We start from the raw sequence: 19,724 nt of genomic DNA on the forward strand, positions 1-19,724 counted from the left end.
GCGACTATATCTACAACATATATAACTATATATATAACTATATCCTAAGTAAAAGGATGTAAAATATAACATCTATAAGATAAAATGTGGGGTAAGGGAGTAAAAATGTACTGTTTTTAGAATTTATTTGAACATAAGCAACTATCAGCTAAAATAAACTGGTATAAGCAACTATAATTATGTATAAAATTATGTATATATATAGAGAGAGAGAGTGAGAGAGAAAGAGAGACAAGCAGGGAGAGATAGAAAGAGAGACAGAGGAACAAAGAGAAAAAGATAGATAGATAGATATAAACCTCATAGTTTATAAATAGTAACCACAAACCAAAAATGAATAATAAAGACATTAAAAAAATTTTTTAAAAAGCAATCAAAACATAACACTAAATAAAATCACCAAACAACAAGAGAAATGACTAAAACAAGAAGAAAGAAACAGAGAAAAACTACAAAAACCATCACAAAACATTTTTTAAATTTATTTATTTTCTAATTGAAGGATAATTGCTTTACAGAATTTTGCTGTTTTCTGTCAAACCTCAACATGAATCAGCCATAGGTATACATATATCCCCTCTCTTTTGAACCTCCCTCCCATCCTCCTCCCCATCCTATCCCTCTAGATTAATACAGAGCTCCTGTTTGAGTTTCCTGAGCCATACAGCAAATTCCTGTTGGTTATCTATTTTACACACAGTAATGTTAAGTTTCCATGTTACTCTTTCCATACATCTCACCCTTTCCTCCTCTCTCCCCATGTCCATAAGTCTGTTTTCTATGTCTGTTTCTTCATTGTTGTCCTATAAATAAATTCTTCAGTACCATTTTTCTAGATTCCATATATATGTGTTAGAATATGATATTTATCTTTCTCTTTCTGATTTACTTCACTCTGTATAATAGGCTATAGGTTCATCCACCTCATTAGAACTGACTCAAATGCATTTATTTTTATGGCTGAGTAATATTCCAGTGTGTATATGTACCACAATTCTTTACCCATTCATCTGTCGACAGACATCTAGGTTGCTTCCATGTTCTAGCTATTGTAAACAGTGCTGCAATGAACAACGGGCTCCATGTGTCTCACAAAACACTTTTTGATGGCAATAAGTTCATATTTATCAATGATCACCTTAAATGTAAATTGAGGAAATGTTCCAAACAAAAGACGTATTGGTGGCTGAATGAATAAACAAGCAAAATCCATCTATATGCTGCTATGAGGCTCACATCAGATCTTAAACGCACACAAAGTGAAAGATGCAGACAGATAGTCCATAGAAATGGAAGTGAAAATAAAGCTAGAGTAGCAATATCATGTAAGACAAAATAAACATTAAAACTAAGAATGAAATAGAAGAAAAATGAGGACATTAAATAATGATAAAGGTTAATCCAAGAAGTGGATATAAAATTTGTAATAATGTGTGCGCCAACCTTAAGAGTACTTAAATATAGAAATAAAATATTAACAGGCAAAAAGGGAGAAACTGACAGTAATACAACGATAGTAGGGAACTTTAACACCCTATTTATACCACAGATCATCCAGATAGAATATCAAGAATGAAACACAGGCCAAAACAGACCAGATTGATTTTAAAGATACACACACACACGCACACACATATATATATAAAATATTCCATCTGAGAACTTTAGTAAATTATTGCAGAACAGACACTGTTTACAAGTACAAAAAAATTATTCCTCAGGAAAGATCACATTTTAGGTCACAAAACGAGTCTCAATAAATTTTTAAAAATTGAAATCATATGAAGCACTCTTTTTCTGACCATAACAGTATAAATTTAGAAGTTAATTGACAAAAGAAAGCTTGGAAAAACATAAACACATGCATCATAAAGAACAACCAATGTCTTCATTTCTCAATGAAGAAATCAAAGAGGATATCCAAAAATACATTGAGACAAATAACAATGAAACATAATGTTCCTAAATACGTGGCATGTAGCAAAAGAAGTTCTAGGAGGGAAGTTCATAGTCATATTCTGGAGAAGAGAATGGCAATCCACTCCAGTATTTGCCTGGAGAATCCCATGGACAGAGGAGCCTGGTGGGCTACAGTCCGTGAGGTCACAAAGAGTTGGACATGACTGAACAGCTAAGACTACCTGAAGAAACAAGAAAAGTCAGAAAAAAAACAATCAATCTTTGCACCTAAATAAACTAGGAGAATAAAAACCAACAAAGCCCAAACTTAGTAGAAGGAAGAAAATAATGAAGATCAGAGGAGAAATGAAACAGAGACCAAAAAAATGAGATCAGTGGAACTAAAAAAACTATAGTTCTTGGAAAAGATAAGGAAAATTAATAAACTTTTATCCAGACTCATCAAGGTAAAGAGAGGGACAAAGTAAATAACTTCAAATATAAAAAAGGGGAAAGTTACAAACTTCCTGTTGAACTATGAACTATCATAAAACTCTCTTACAAAAAACTATATGGCAACAAATTACACAAACTGGAAAAAAAGGGTAATTTTTGGAAACATATCATCTTGCAAGACTGAGTGAAATGAAACATGAATAGAACAATTATGAAATCTATGGAACATATGCCAAATCCTAGTATAGAGTCTTTTCATAATGTCCATAGGGGTTCTCTAGGCAAGAATACATGGAGTGAATTCCCATTTTCTTCTGAATTCTAATGTCAGAAAGTGAAAAGAAACTAAAGAGCCTCTTGATGAGGGTGAAAGACCAGAGTGAAAAAACTGGCTTGAAATTCAACATTCAAAAAACTAAGATCATGGCATAGATTCCATCACTTCATGGCAAATAGATGGGGAAAAAGTGGAAACAGTGACAGATTTTATTTTCTTGAGCTCCAAATTCACGGCAGATGGTGACAGCAGCCATGAAATTAAAAGATGCTTGCTCCTGGAAGGAAAGCTATGACAAACCTAGACAGCATATTAAAAAGCAGAGACATCATATTGCCAACAAATGTCTGTACAGTCAAAGCTATGGTTCTTCCAGTAGTCATGTGTGGATGTGAGAGTTAGACCTTAAGGAAGACTCAGCACCAAAACATTGGTGCTTTTGAATTGTGCTGGAAAACTCTTAAGAGTCTCTTGGACTGTAAGAAGATCAAACCATTCAGTCATGAAGGAAATCAACCCTGAATATTCACTGAAAGGAGTGTTGCTGAAGCTGAAGCTCCTGTACTTTGGCCACCTGATGGGAAGAGCTGACTCACTGGAAAACACCCTGATGCTGGGAAAGATTAAAGTTAAAAGGAGAAGTGGGAACAGAGGGTAAGATGGTTAGACAGCATCACTGACTCAACAGACATAAATTTGAGCAAACTCCAGAGGATAGTGGAGGACAGAGGAGCCTGGCATGCTGCATGCTGTCCATGGGGTCTCAAATAGTTGGACATGACTTAGCAACTGAACAACAACAAAATTATGATGTTATAAAATATGAGACATAGTAGTGAGAAAAATACATTGCCTGACAGGATTTTGAGTTTATTAGAATTTGTAGTATAAGATTTATGATGAAAACACTCCAGTGTTTTTGTTGTTGTTTTTGTTGTTCTGCTTATGCAGTTACACATTCTTTTCTTATGACTTTTCCCTGGGGAATGGGGCTGAGAATTAATATCTTCAAGTTATATGTATTCTTTCCAGCAAACATCGTGTCTCCACCTGCGCCATACATTAAATTCAATTGCCATGCAATGTGAAATTCATTTTACTTATTCATGGTTTCTGATGCAGATTTTATATATTACTTGCTTTGTCTACATTTCATAAAGGTCTATTTATAAACTAATCATAGTGGGTAACATTTTCCGTTAATAATATTGCCAGCTTTATTTTTCTTGTTACTAATCTATTATCACTTAAACAAATCTTTCTCATGTTGTCTCCTTCAATTTCCATTATTATTTTATGTTACTGATGTCCACTCATAGATCTTATAAAGATATTCACAGTATACAGTAAATCTGATGAGGAAAATAACTTTTACATTGATATAACAGTAAAACATTGCACAAAATGTTATTTTGTCATATAGAATACATACAAGACCTTCTGGAACTAACACCAAAAAATGATGTCTTTTTCATCATAGTGGACTGGATTGGAAGAAACTCCAGTACTTTGGCCACCTCATGCGAAGAGTTGACTCATTGGAAAAGACTCTGATGCTGGGAGGGATTGAGGGCAGGAAGAGAAGGGGACGACAGAGGATGAGATGGCTGGATGGCATCACTGACTCGATGGTTGTAAGTCTGGGTGAACTCCGGGAGTTGGTGATGGACAGGGAGGCCTGGCGTCCTGTGATTCACGGGGTCACAAATAGTTGGACACGACTGAGCAACTGAACTTAACTGAACTGAATCCTCCTATCACTTCATTGAGAAAATTTTGCCTCATCCCACAAGACACCTGAGTCTTGAGCACTCGCATTAATGAACTTGCAAAACAGAAACTCACCAGGCTGAGTCAATGAAGTGAGTCCATGTATGTGATATGAGGCTCTCTAGATATAATTATAAGGAAAGGATGCCATCAGCCCATCTCCCTCCAAGCCCATAATTTTCATGCCATACGTAGAAACATGACATCTCTGGTCTTTGGATTATTAGCATAGGGATCCCCCAAAGGGGGCTTATCTCATTCCTAGAAAAAACAGAGTAGGACGAGCTGGTCCCAAATTGTTCCATGTGGGAGCTCATTTTCCTAGGTCTTTTGGCCTGGTGACAAAAAACAGAAGTCAAACAATAACCCTCAATTCAGAATGAGTAAAGCTCAATGTCAGATTTTCCGTGTATCCTTGCTAGTTCCAGGAACTCCTGGTGTCTTACACACATGGTCGCCAGTATTACTTAGTTTTCAGGGTCACACCTAGACTATAAGCAGCTTTGAATGATTTAGGAAAGTGACCCTTCAGCCACAACTCTGAGCCAGGGCACCAAACACAAAAAGCAGAATGCAAGATGCTTTTTATATTTTATCAATATATTTATTGACAATAGGAAGGTCAATTTCATTTCAAGCAGTACTGAAATTTGGGGTATGGACTGTCCTTCCAGAGATATTTTACTTGAAGTATCAGACTACTGTGGCAGCATATTTTGTCACTGTCATTCTTCAGTATTCTCTGTTTCATTTCACGGGAGAGTTTGGTAGTGATTTCAACTGCCAACTTTAGGGCACCCATTCTTCAGTAAATGTCAATTTTTCTTTGTTACTTTGACACCTACCAACCACATTGTTTTTATAACTAACTCTAAGTGAAAGTGAAAGTCACTCAGTCATGTCTGACTCTTTGTGATCCCATGGACTATATAAGTTCATGGAATTCTCCAGGCCAGAATACTGGAGTTGGTATCCTTTCCCTTCTCAAGGGGATCTTCCCAACCCAGGATTTGAACCCAGGTCTCCAGCATTGTAGGCAAATTCTTTACCAGCTGAGCCATAAGGGAAGCCCAACTAACCTTAAACTTAACTTTAATTATGACTGTGACATTTGTGTTCCTCTTTGTTAAGCACCATTTGATTTTAAAGTGGTAAACATAATCCTCTAGCACTAGGAATATTAGCACAGATCATAAACTCTCAACCTGTTTGGGCTTAATATGATGTACATCTCACGTTTCATTTTGACCCTCTTCAAACCATTTATTTGGACTCATGAACATATATCTCACAAACTGAAGCAGTCTGGAACACACTTCTCCCTGCTGTTTTCAAACCATCATTAGCTACAATTGTAATAACATCATTGTGCATTCCATATGACTTTCTTTAGCCTCTTTTCTTTCTTGGAATTTTCCTTTCTTAAAATTTTTAAATTTATTTTTAATTAGAGATAATTGCTTTACAATGTTGTGTTGGCTTCTGCCATTTATCAACATGAATCAGCCATAGGTATGCATATGTCCCCTTACTCTTGAACCTCCCTCCCACATCCCACCCTATCCCATCCCTCTTGATTGTCACAGAGCACCAAGTTGAGCTCCCTGCTTCATATAGCAAATGGCCATTGGTTACCTATTTTATATATGGTAATGTATATGTTTCAATTCTACTCTCTCAATTTGTCCCACACTCTCCTTCCCCAACTAGGTCCATAAGTCTGTTCCCAATGTCTGCATCTCTACTGCTTCCCTGCAAATAGGTTCATCAGTATCATCTTTCTAGATTCCATGTGTACACAATAATATACAGTATTTGTTTTTCTATTTTGACTTACTTCACTCTGTATAACAGGCTCTAGGTTCATCCACCTCACTAGAACTGACTCAAATGCATTCCTTATTAAGGCTGAGTAATATTCCATTGTATGTAAGTACCACAAAGAAATATTTTAAATTTTATGTCAAAAAATTTCTGCCAAGTGCTCAGTGAAAAAAACTGTGAAGCAAGAATATTATACCCAGCACAATTGTATATGTAAAAAATACAATAAAGGTATCATTTGACTATTGATGATTTGCATTTCCACTTTGAAAAATGTCTATTCAGTTCTGCCTATTTTAGAGTTGTTTTATTTTTTGATGTTGACTTGTATGATCTGTTTATATATGTTGGATATTAATCTCTTATCAGACATGTCATTTGCAACCATTGTCTTTTATTCAGTAGGCTGCCTTTTTGTTTTGTTAGTGATAAATAGCTTAACATTGCTAATCATCAAAAGAATGTAAGTCAAAACCATAAGATATTACCTCAAACCAATTAGAATGGTTATCAGAAAAAGAACACAAGTAATAAATATTGGTAAGGATGTGGAGGAAATGAGACCCTCCTGTGCTGTTGCTGGGAACATAATATTTGGTCAGCCACTGTGGGAAACAGTGTAGAGTTTTTTCAAAAAACTAAAAATAAAATTCCCAATGACCCTGCAATTCCATTCATGAGTGTATATATATATATATATATATATATATATATATATATATATATATATATAAACACTAATTCAAGAAGATGCATACACTCCAATGTTCATAACAGCATTATTTACAGTTGCCAAGATAAGGAAGCAACCTGTATCCATCAACAGATGAATGGATAAAGTAGTGGTACATATAGATATATGCAATGAATACTACTAAGCCATAAAGAATAAAGTTTTGCCATTTGGAGAAACATGGGTGGACTTGGAGTGCATTATGTTGAGTGGAATGTTAGAAAACACAAATATTATATGATATCACTTATATGTAAAATCAAAAGTATACTAGAAACTAGTGAATATAAAAACAACAGAAAAAGGGAGCAGAGAACATATTAGTGGTTTTCAGTGGTGAGTAGGGAGGAACAATAAAAGGATGTGAGAGTGAGTGGTACAAATAATGGTACAAGAAGGCAATGGCACCCCACTCCAGTACTCTTGCCTGGAAAATCCCATGGATGGAGGAGCCTGGTGGGCTGCAGTGCATCGGGTCGCTAAGAGTCGGACACGACTGTTCGACTTCACTTTCACTTTTCACTTTCATGCATTGGAGAAGGAAATGGCAAGCCACTCCAGTGTTCTTGCCTTGAGAATCCCAGGGACGGGGGAGCCTGGTGGGTGGCCGTCTATGGGGTCGCACAGAGTCGGACACGACTGCAGTGACTTAGCAGCAGCAGCAGCAGGCTACAAGTATGTATTGTATGACACAAAGAATACAGTAATATTTTGTAAGAACTGTAAATGGAGTATAACCTTTAAAAAATGTATAAAAATTCCAAAATATACAAAGAAGACATTCCAGATCAATAAACATTGAGACAATTTAAAACTAGAAGACCTATCTAAAAGAAAAACTAAAAAACGCTCTTTAGTCTAAAGACATACGCTACTTCAGGCTTTTAGCTCAAGATGGTGGAGTAGAAGAATGTGCGCTCATCTCCTCCTGCAAGAACACCAAAACTGCAACTAGAAGTTGAACAGCCATCAACAGAAGTATGTTGGAACCCACCAAAAAAAGATATTCCACATCCAAAGACAAAGAAGAAGCCGCAGAGAGATGGTAGTTCAGTTCAGTTCAGTTCAGTCACTCAGTCATGTCTGACTCTGTGCAATCCCATGGACTGCAACATGCCAGGCTTCCCTGTCCATCACCAATTCCTGGAGCTTGCTCAAATACATGTCCATCGAGTGGGTGATGCCATCTAACCATCTCATCTTCTGTTATCCCCTTCTCCTGCCTTCAATCTTTCCCAGCATCAGGGTGTTTTCCAATCAGTCATTTCTTTGCATTGGGTGGCCAAAGTATTGGAGTTTCAGCTTCAGCATCATTCCTTCCAATGAATATTCAGGACTGATTTCCTTTAGGATCTACTGGTTTGATCATCTTGCAGTCCAAGGGACTCTCAAGAGTCTTCTCCAACACCACAATTCAAAAGCATCAGTTCTTCAGTGCTCAGCTTTCCTTATGGTCCAACTCTCACATCCATACATGACTACTGCAAAAAACATAGCTTTTACTCTAGATGGGCCTTTGTTGGCAAAGTAATGTCTCTGCTTTATAATATGCTGTCTAGGTTTGTCATAGCTTTTCTTCCAAGGAGCAAGTGTCTTTTAATTTCATGGCTGCAGTCACCATCTGTAGTGATTTGGGAGCCCAAGAAAACAAAGTCTGACACTGTTTCCATTGTTTCTCCATCTATTTGCCATGAAGTGATGGGACCATATGCCATGATCTTTGTTTCTGAATGTTGAGTTTTAAGCCAGCTTTTTCACTCTCCTCTTTCACTTTCATTAAGAGGCTCTTCACTTTCTCTTTGCTTTCTGCCATAAGGGTGGTGTCATCTGCATATCTGAGGTTATGGATATTTCTCCTGGCAATCTTGATTCCAGCTTTTGCTTCATCCAGCCCAGCATTTCTCATGATGTACTCTTTATAGAAGTTAAATAAATCAGAGTGACAATATACAGCCTTGACTTACACCTTTCCCAGTTTGGAACCAGTCCATTGTTTCATGTCTGGTTCTAACTGTTGCTTCTTGACCTGCATACAGATTTCTCAGGAGGCAGTAACGTGGTCTGGTATTCCATCTTTTGAAGAATTTTCCACAGTTTGTTGTGATGCACACAGTCAAAGGCTTTGGCATAGTCAATAAAGCCTAAGTATATGTTTTTCTGGAACTGTCTTGTTTTTTCTATGATCTGATGGATGTTGGCAATTTGATCTCTGGTTCCTCTGCCCTTTCCAAATCCAGCTTAAATTGGTGGGACTATAAATTGTTGCATCCACTATGGAAAGCAGTCTGGATTTTTCATTCAAAACTAAAAGTAGAGCTATCATGTGATCCTGAGTATATATCTGGTAAAAATGAAAATTCTAATTTGAAAAGACACAAGCACTTCAATATTTATAGCAGCACTATTTACAAATGCCAAGACATGAAAATAGCCAAAGTGCCCAATCAATCAATCGATGATTGGCTTAAGAAGTTGTGTTATCCATATGCAATAAAATATTGCTGAGCTGCAAAAAAATAATAAAATATTGCCAATTGCAGAAACATGGATGGACCTAGAGAATATTATACTTAGTGAAGTATATCAGGCAGAGAAAGAAAAATACTATATGATATCACTTATGTGTGGAATCTAAAAAATAATACAAATGAATCTATATACAGAGCAGAAACAGACTCATGAAGGTAGAAAACAAGCTTAGATTTTGTAATGTATTTCAATCACAAAGTTTTATTATGATTCATATGGCCTGATATCAAGGACTATTTTCATAGACATAGAAAACTAAATAAAATCTTTTCTGCATCTAGAAAATCTTGTCTTGGGCCTTATTACTGGGACTCACAATTCTAACCTGACTTTATCCTCTTTTGTCATGTGAAATGTGGGAGTGCCTCACATGACACAATGTTAGAGAGAGCCTTGCCCGAATGCTCTTTACAGCCCATGTTCTCAGTAGCAGCTGGTCCGCTTTCCTGCTTGTAGTCTATGTTCTAAGCAATAGAGAGTCTATAGTCTATGTCCTAAGCAATAGAGGCATCACCCACTCTAATCTTAGTTAGCAATCTGGGTTTGCATGTGTTTCCACATGCAGTCATGGATCTCCTCTTGGGAGTTCAATGCAACATCTCTCTAATATTTATATAATCAACTGTGAAATGTTGCTAACTTTTATTGGTTACTTCAGCCTCATTCGTAGTTCAATGTGTTTCATTTTTTTTTCAATGTGTTTCATTTTTTGATGAAACTTGCAATTGCTTTACATAAGTTTCTTCAAAAATACTCCAATTTTTTAACTCTGTGCATCAAAGTTGACTTATTTACACATTTTTTATGGATAAATGACAGTGCTTTATAAGAGCTTAAAAGTATCCCATACGGGGGAAAAAAAAAAAAAAAAACAAAACAGGTGTGAATATGGACTGATTCCAGAGTCTGGGAAATATTTGGCATAGGCAGAGGGTACCTCCTCTAAATAGCTGATGGGTAGGTGTAGCCTTCTGATACTCTTATTTCTACTTTTTATCTTGAGTTACAAATGCACTCAATGAATGAAGAATCCAAAGCTTGTCCAAGAAAAGCTTCTATCCAAGATAGGCAGAGAGAATAGAGACAACATATTGCGTTTTCTAGGGTATTTAGGGCTTCCTTGGTGGCTCAGATGGTAAAGAATCTTCTTGCAATGTGAGAGACCCAGGTTCAATCCCTGGGTCAGGAAGATCCCCTGGAGAAGGGACTATCTAGCCACTCCAGTATTCTTGCCTGGAGAGTTTCGTGGACAGAGGCTACAGCCTATGGGGTCACAAAGAGTCAGGTATTTAACAGAAAAAAAATTATCTTTTTATTGTCCTTGATAAAATCAATTCTTTTTTTACATCAGTCACATATGTCTTTCACAGGAACTTTGTACTTCTAACAATGGAAATTAACAAGACTTGAATTACCAATAATGCCAAATAAAGCTGAGGCTTAAGGACACTTAAAAATGTCTAAATATTTGATGTTTAAGAAGAGAAGATTGGAAATTTGTCTGTGCTTATGAGCTGATTTGATTAATAGCAATTGGATTGATCTATTTTGAAAACAATCTATTAGAAACTGAGAAAAAGCTCCTTATGAACTATTTATTATTGAATTAATATTGTTAATTGAATTCAATAATGTGGTTTGTGTATGGGGTTACAGCAAAGTTCCTCATGCTTGAAAATGCCACTGAGATGCTCTTGAAGTCTTTGTTTTTGACCCTCTAGATAACTGTTTTCCACCTTGATATGTATGTGGTCCATTTAAAGACTGGATGCTTCCTCAGGACCTTCTGAAAAGCCCCCAAAACATCTTTGTTTCTCAAGCTATAGATGAATGGATTGAGCATGGGTGTGAGCACAGTGCAAAATACAGACACAGCCTGCTCCTGATCAGGGGTATGAGAAGAACCAGGTGTCATGTACATATAAACACATGGTCCTAGATAAAAGCTTACCACTGTAAGATGGGAGAAGCAGATGGCCAAGGCTTTGCTCCTGCCTTGGGGGGATTTCATATGAAGGACAGTGTGGAAGATGAGCATGTAGGAAGCCATAATAAATCCAAAAGGGATGATGATGAAACAAATGCCCATCACGAAGACCACCACTTCATAGATAGAAGTGTCTTTGCATGAGATCTTCATGATTGCTGGCATCTCACAGAAGAAATGGTGGATTTCTCTGGAGCCACAGATAGGCAGGCTCATAGTATAGAATGTGTGGGCTGTGGAAGCTAAAATTCCCCCAGTCCAAGACACTATGACCATTTTCAGACAGACCCCATGGTTTATAATGACTGCGTATCTCAAGGGGTTACAGACAGCCACATATCGGTCATAGGCCATGAGAGTCAAGAGGATACATTCAGAACCCCCAAGAGTAAAAAAGAAAAATACCTGGGTTCCACAGGCTGCCCGAGTGATGTCTTTCCTTCCAGAGAAAAAGTTTACCATCATCTTTGGAACAGTGCTGCTGATGAGGGCCAGGTCTATGAGAGAAAGCTGACTAAGCAGAAAGTACATTGGAGTGTGGAGACTCAAGTCCATCCATATCAGGAGGAGCAGGAAGAAGTTTCCTGTTACTGCAGCAAGATAAATTAAGATGATAATGTAGATAAGAATACTGACATAGTTCATATTGGGGAAGAGTCCTGAGAGAATAAAATCTGCTGTTAATGTCTCATTTTCTTCTTCCATGGCTGACTGATCTGGTTGAGCTATAAGAAGAAGGAAAGGGAAACAGAAGTAAAATAAAATAAAAGCTTTTGAAAATATTTTTATTGGTCAGGTATTGCTGTAATAATATGAGGTAAAAAGTAACTCCACAAATTTCAGTGGCTTATGATAGTAAACATGTGTTTTCTTGCTCCCATGTTTGTAAGTCAGGTGGAGGCATTTTGCTTTAGGATGCCCATCAAGTACAGATATACTCCACCATAAGTCTCTCACTCTGGGGCTTGCTCTTCTCAAAGAAGATGGCAGGAGCCAAAAAGGGACAAGCAAATTACCTGATTTCCCCTAAGTGAGTGAAGTGAAGTTGCTCAGTAGTGTCTGACTCTTTGTTACCCCATGGACTGTAGCCTACCAGGCTCCTCCATCCATGGGATTTTTCAGGCAAGAGTACTGGAGTGGGTTGCCATTTCCTTCTCCAGGGGATCTTCCTGACCCAGGGATCAAACCTGGGTCTTGGATGGAACCTGGGTCTCCCGTGTTGCAGGCAGATGCTTTACCCTCTAAGTCACCAGGGATTTCCCCTAAGGGCAGAACTTAAAGCTGACTCTATTACTTTCTACCATGTTCCACTGACTAAAGTAAGTCACAAGCAGAAACCCAACATCAATATGATGGGGAAGTAAGCTCCACCGACAGCAAACTCTAAAATGATGAGGCATGAAGAGAGAATTAGAAACAATTAATATGATCTATTACATTTCTCAGAATTCCTGCCTCTATCATTCTCAATTTTATGATCTTAATGCTGGGTATTCAGATATTTCATAATTTCTTAGTATCCTATTTAATACGCTCTACTAAGACTCAGTAATAAAGATCTATGGGTTTCCTATGATCACAAACTATTTTCACTATAAAGAATGCCTTGAGGTCATATGTAGCAATTTCTTACATTCATGACTAGACATGCAATAGGTAAATACATAAATTTTTTCTTAGCTCTCCTCTACCTGTGGATCTAGTTACATATATTTATGGAAGAAACCATAGATAAATATGAAATAGAGTATGTCAAAATGAAACTGTTGTCTTGTACTTGAATCTAGGGGGTCATTTTCTAAAACAATATACATTAGCCAAGAAATCAACCAATATAGTCAAAGCTGTGTTCTCCTTTATATTTTTTCATAGAAACTTATATAAACCACATCAAGATAAATTCAGAAATAATAATGAAATTAGATTTCATAAACTCTAAATGAGAAATAAGATTGTGCCTACATTCAAGAGGGAGGATGTTCCTCTCTACAAGTTTATGGAAATAGAAATGGAGAATTTTCTACTCTAAGTAGCTTGAAACAGATTAGAAGCAACTAAGCATGAACTTTAACTTTTATGTCTGTATCACTAGTTACTCAGGTTGTATGTAGGCAGTAAGAAAACTTCAATCTACAAGGGACAAATTTCAAAGGGAAAGCTCTGATTGGGATATGAAAAGCTCTAAGATTTCCCATTTTCCCAACCAATACCACCAAGTACCTCCTGGTGGCAACTGTGATTATGTGTAAATTTCATTTTCATTTTACCACTGAAAATGAAGGTAACACTGACAATTTACTCTTAATGTTGTTTCATTGATGTTTACTAGATTTACTTACTCCTGGGACCCAATAATTGCATTTTCCCATCAGCTGACTACTAAATTTCTAGACAGAAGTTATGGAAAACTCTTACGAACAGTGAGACAAGGAGGTGAAAGTTGAAGAATCAGATGCAAGAGGTGATTTAGTTTAATAAAAATGTTCCTAATGTTTGTTCCATATCCTTAAGTTGCACCCAGTTAATTGAACAAAATATTCCCCTCTGGTTGTTCAAGATGCTACAAAGGACTCTATTAAGTGGAAATACTCCCTTGAAGAGAGGCAAAACAGTAGGTAGAATTATTGGAAGCCAGGCCAGTCTCTTCATTTTACCTGCACTTGTGTACCTACACACACTGGGTTTTCCTCAACACAACATGCTTCCCCCAAAGAAGTGATGCTCCTGGTTACTTCCCCAAGAAGGCTTGTTGTGGGAGACTGGAGCATTTTGTTTTCCATGTGCAAGCAATATTTCTGAGATCATATAGACAATTACACATACATTTGATAAAAGTAAGTACTCCAGAGGATCCTTGAGAAAAGTAGGAAACCACAGAGGAAGGGAGTCCCTAGATACCCATTAAACAATTTGTTTTTCTCTATTGCCTTGCATTTTGCTTAAAACAAGACTCTATGTGGGAGGGTGGGCAGGGTAAATCACTTTGTTTATCTGGTATTTTATTATCCTGGGTTGCTTAAATACGTCCCTCATTTTGGCTTCTTATGGAGCCTCATTTATTTGGGTGATTTTCTGACTCATCAACAAGTATGTTCTGTTAAATCTTTATTGAATTGACCTGAACATAGTAAATTTTACTTTTTCCAGTAGCAGCCACATACAGAAGGGATATTTCTCTCACACAGATTCAAAAGGCATTGTCCCTCAGGACAAACATAGCTATTCATCATCATGAAAACTGGCCATCTTGGTTTTCAAATAATTTCTTTCCTAATGGCTTTCCACAAGTGAAATTTAAGTATATTAAAAGAAATAAAGTTGTTTTTTTTTTTTTTTTTTTTTTTAATATTCACTTGCAAGACCAGGGAATTCCCTGGTGACCCAGTGGCTAAGACTCCATACTCCCTATGCAGGGGGCTCAGGTTCAATCCTTTTTCAGGAACTAGATCCCACACGTCACAACCAAGAGTTCACATGCTGCAACTAAAGATACTGCATGCTGCAACTAAGACCCAATCCAACCAAATAAATAAATAAATAAATAAATAAAAATTTTGAAAATACTCAGTTATATAGAACAACAATGACAAAAATCTCAAAATTTGTATGCAGACACAAAAGACCTGAGTGGCCAAAGCAATCTTGACAGAGAAAAACAGAGCTGGAGGGATCAGGCTCACTGATTTCCAACAATACTACAAAGCTACAGTCATCAAAACAGCATGGTGCTGGCACAAAAACAGAAATATAGATCAATGGAACATAACAAAAAACCCATAAATAAACCCATGAACCTATGGTCAGTTAATCTATGACAAAGACTACACAAGACAAGACTACACAATGTTGGAAACATCGTCCCTTCAACAAATGGTGCTGGGAAAACTGGACAGTTTTACATGCAAAAAAATGAAATCAGATCATTCTTTAACACCATACACAAAAATAAGCTCATTATAGATTAAAGGCCTAAATATAAGGCCAAACACTATAAAACTTCCAGAAGAAAACACCAGCATAACACTCTCTGACAAATCACAGCAGTATCTTTTTCAATCTGTCTTCCAGAATAATGGAAATAAAAACAAAAATAAATAAATGGGACCTACTTAAACTCAAAAGTTTTTGCACAGCAAAGGAAACAATAAACAAAATGAAAAGACAACCTACAGATTGGGAGAAAATATGTGCAAATGATGTGACTAACAAGGAATTACTCTCTAAAATTTACAAACTGCTCATGATGCTTAACAGCATACAAACAAACTACCTAATCAAAAAATGGACAGGGGGCAGAATCAAGATGGCAATGAGGGAAGACACAGAGTCTGTGTCTCCTCAGGCCTAGGATACTTAGCAGGTGCTGGTGGGGGGCCTCTGGCAGACAGGCTGCAGGAAAAGCCCAAGGGGAAACCTGGTACTGGGTAGGGGGAAATGGGGGAGGCTGAAGTTGGGGGACCAGCGGCTGAGGGGCTGCTGGGGGAAGGGGAGAGATTTGGGCTCAAAAAACTGTTTGGGTGCAGGAGTGGTTTTGGTTCCCTGGGTGCCGGTAGAAACACTTTGGCACAGCCAAAAGGGAGGAATCTCCTGGGATTGGAGGATCCACTGAGGGAAGCCTCTGGGGCTCTCCATCACTCAGCCAGGTTGACCGAGGGGCTGCTGGGGGAGGGGGAGTCATCTGGGTGTCTTTGGGTGCTAGGAGCAACATGATTGCTTGGCCAAGAGAGACCCCTGATGGGATCAGAGGATCCATCGAGGAATCCCTTGTGGTTCCCATTTCACTTGGTCCCAGGGAGCCTTCTGGGGACCCCTGGGCCTCTGAAGCCCCATCTACCTCCAGTTGAGCCCTCACCCCTTTGGGGCACTCTCTACTCTTCAGGGGCTCCTCTACCTGTGTGGGTCCTATGGACATGAGAAGGAGGGAGGAGGTTCCTGTGGAGAGAGGAAACGGTGGGCCAGCTAGGGGAGGACCTTGCGGGATTCCAGGAACAGATAACTGACTGGTCTTCTCCCACCCGTTCAGCCCTGGGGAACCTCCTAAGGTCCCCAGGCCACCTTCTCCACCCTTTGGAGCCAACTCTGTCCTCCAGGGCCCCCCTCTACCCTCCAGGCTGCCCTCTGCCTTCTAGTTTCCAACTCCCTCTGGGACCCCTTTTTCCTGGGGCCCCCATCCTCTTTCTAGGGACACCCATCTGGCCTCTGGACTGGGCCAGTTTCTCTTCTGCCCTCCAGGGCCCTCTTCTTCCTTTGAGGCCCTCTTCCTCCCTCCAGGCTGATCCCTCTGCTATCCAGGAGTCTCCCTCCATCCTCCAGGGTCACCCTCTATTCTCTGGTTCCCTCCTCCCTCCAGGGTCCCTCTCCTCTGTGGACCCCTTCACTCCTGCAAACTCCACTGCTGGAAACCTCAGGCCAAACAACTAGTGAGACAGGAGCAGAGACACACCCATGAAAAAAAAAAAGAAAGAAAGAAATGACAAAAAATAGATTACAGATGAAGAATCAAGGTGAAAAACTACAAGACCAAATAAATGAAGAGGGAATAGGCAACCTATCTGAAAAAGAAATTAGAGTAATGATAGTAAAGATGTTTAAAAATATTGAAAATAGAATAGAAAAAATTCAGGAAATATTTAACATATTTAACAAAAACATAAAAGAAATAAAAAGCAAACAGTGATGAACAACACAATCACTGAAATTAAAAATACTCTAGAAGGAATTGATAGCAGAATAACTGAAGCAGAAGAATGATTCCAGTGAACTGGAAGATAGAATGATGGAAATAACTGCTGAGGAGCAGAATAAAGAAAAAAGAATGAAAAGAGACAGTCTAAGAGACTGCTGGGACAATATTAATATTGAATATTAAATTAAATATTAAATCCCTAAGAAAAGGAAAAGTTATGAGAAAATATTTTAGGATATTATAGTCAAAAACTTCCCTAACATGGGAAAGGAAATAACCACCCAAGTCCAGGAAGTCCAGAAAGTCCTGTACAGAATAAATTTAAAGAGAAATGCACCAAGACACATATTAATCAAACTAATCAAAATTAAACACAAAGAAAAACTATTAAAAGCAGCAAAGGAAAAGCAAAAAATAACATACAAAGAATCCCTATGAGGGTAACAGCTGATTTTTCAGCAGAAATTCTGTAGATGAAAAGGGAGTGACAGGATATATTTAAAGTATGAAAGGGGGGGAAATATGTATATATTATATATATAGTCATATATATATTATATATATATATATATATAGTCAAGATTACTCTATAGATGTTCAGATAAATTTGAATGGAAGAGTGAGTCTTAATTTTAAAGACCTCGAAGCAGTCAGAGCTCTGACTTGTACTCTGCTAAGGGAAGATTTTGGATTTTCTACTGATATTCCTCCAGAGAGACTGATTTCTACAGTTCCCTTGAGACTCAATTATATTCACTGGGTAGAAGATCTGATCGGTCATCAGAACTGTGACAAAAGTACCCTCCGAAGAGGAATTGACATAGGTATTGGGGCATCCTGCATCTGTCCTTTACTTGGAACAACCTTAAACGGCTGGTATTTCCTTGCAACAGAAGTAGATGATATGTGCTTCAACTACGCAAAGAAGAACGTGGAGCAGAATAACTTACCTGATCTTATAAAAGTGGTTAAAGTACCACAGAAGACACTCCTGATGGATGCTTTTAAAGAAGAATCTGAGATAATTTATGACTTTTGCATGTGCAACCCTCCCTTTTTTTTCCAATCAGTTGGACACCAAGGGAGTAAATTCTTGAAATCCTCGAAGATCCCCACCCAGTTCCGTAAATACAGGAGGAATCACAGAGATCATGCCAGAAGGAGGTGAATTAGAGTTTGTTAAAAGGACCATCCATGACAATTTACAGCTTAAAAAAAGATTAAGATGGTATAGCTGTGTGCTGGGAAAGAAATGCAGCCTGGCTCCTCTGAAGGAAGAACTTCGCATACAAGGGGTTCCTAAAGTCACCTATACTGAATTCTGCTAGGGTCAGACAATGAGATGGGCTTTGGCTTGGAGTTTTTATGATGACGTAACAGTACCATCACCACCCAGTAAGCGAAGAAAACTAGAAAAGCCAAGGAAGCCCATTACGTTTGTAGTCCTGGGGTCTGTGATGAAAGAATTAGCCCTCAAAGCGTCATCTCTGGTCCCTGAGATAGTGGAAGGCATCGTGGTTGTGACAACATGGATTGAAAAAATCCTCATTGATCTAAAGGTCCAGCATAAATGAGTTCCTTGTGGAAAGGAGGAAATCAGCCTTTTCCTAATGGCCATAGAAAACTCCTGGATTCACTTAAGGAGGAAGAAAAGAGACCGAGTGAGACAACTGAGAGAAGTGCCCCTAGCTCCCAAGAATGTGATTGAAGCCTTGGAAGAGAAAAAGTCTCCCCCCAGAGTCTGGCAGTAGCCAGGATGTTGCCCAGGGCCCCCAGGAGAGTGACCTGGGGGGCCCTGCTTCACCAGAAGGTGAGTCTGCCACTGTGAGGGGCCACGGCCCCAGCCAGGACTCGCTTTCCCAGGAGGAAAACCGAGAACCCACGGAGGATGAAAGGAGTGAGGAAAAGGGGAGCATGGAGGTTCTGGAAGGTTGTAAAGGCTCTAGTAATGGAGCCCAGGACCATGAGGCTCCTGAGCCCTTCAGCAGCCCAGTATCTGAAAAAGGGAACCATCTCCAAGGAGTGGCTGGATGTTACTTATTCAAGTGTCTGATAAACGTTAAGAAGGAGGTAGATGACACCTTAGTTGAAATGCCCTGGGTTGAAGGCCAGAACAGGGATTTGATGAACCAGCTTTGTACTTATATACATAACCAAATTTTCAGACTTGTTGCTAGTTAACTCCAAAATTCTCACACATTTGGGAAAGTTCTATAAAGCAGCTTGCTTTGAAGAGTGGCCTGGTGGGGGTGGAGTGGGGGGAGGAGGGGTGGCAAGCTGAATTCCATCATTAGCCCACTAGTAACATTATGTGGAATTGTCTTAAAAAACCAACAAATGAGTGCATTTTTAAACACCTGCCTCCTTTAAAAAAAAAAAAAATTACAGGACATTGTAGTATGGTAGTTCAGAGAAAGAATTGTGGTGATCAGCATCAACAAAATGTCATCAACAAGCTCATAAGGGATTTAAACCTGACTTAAGCTGATCACCTTTGGAGAAGGAAATGGCAACCCACTCCAGTATTCTTGCCTGGAGAATCCCAGAGACAGAGGAACCTTGC

At 38.4% G+C, this 19,724-nt stretch overlaps 1 pseudogene; it reads left to right on the forward strand.

Moving 5' to 3' along the window:
- The first annotated feature begins 15,909 nt into the window (after window positions 1–15,909).
- On the forward strand, window positions 15,910–19,399 carry LOC109553874 (RNA N(6)-adenosine-methyltransferase METTL16 pseudogene; annotated as a pseudogene).
- Window positions 19,400–19,724: the final 325 nt, after the last annotated feature.

The sequence above is a fragment of the Bos indicus genome, chromosome 7 (genome assembly GCF_029378745.1).
Source record: "Bos indicus isolate NIAB-ARS_2022 breed Sahiwal x Tharparkar chromosome 7, NIAB-ARS_B.indTharparkar_mat_pri_1.0, whole genome shotgun sequence".
NCBI lineage: Eukaryota > Metazoa > Chordata > Mammalia > Artiodactyla > Bovidae > Bos > Bos indicus.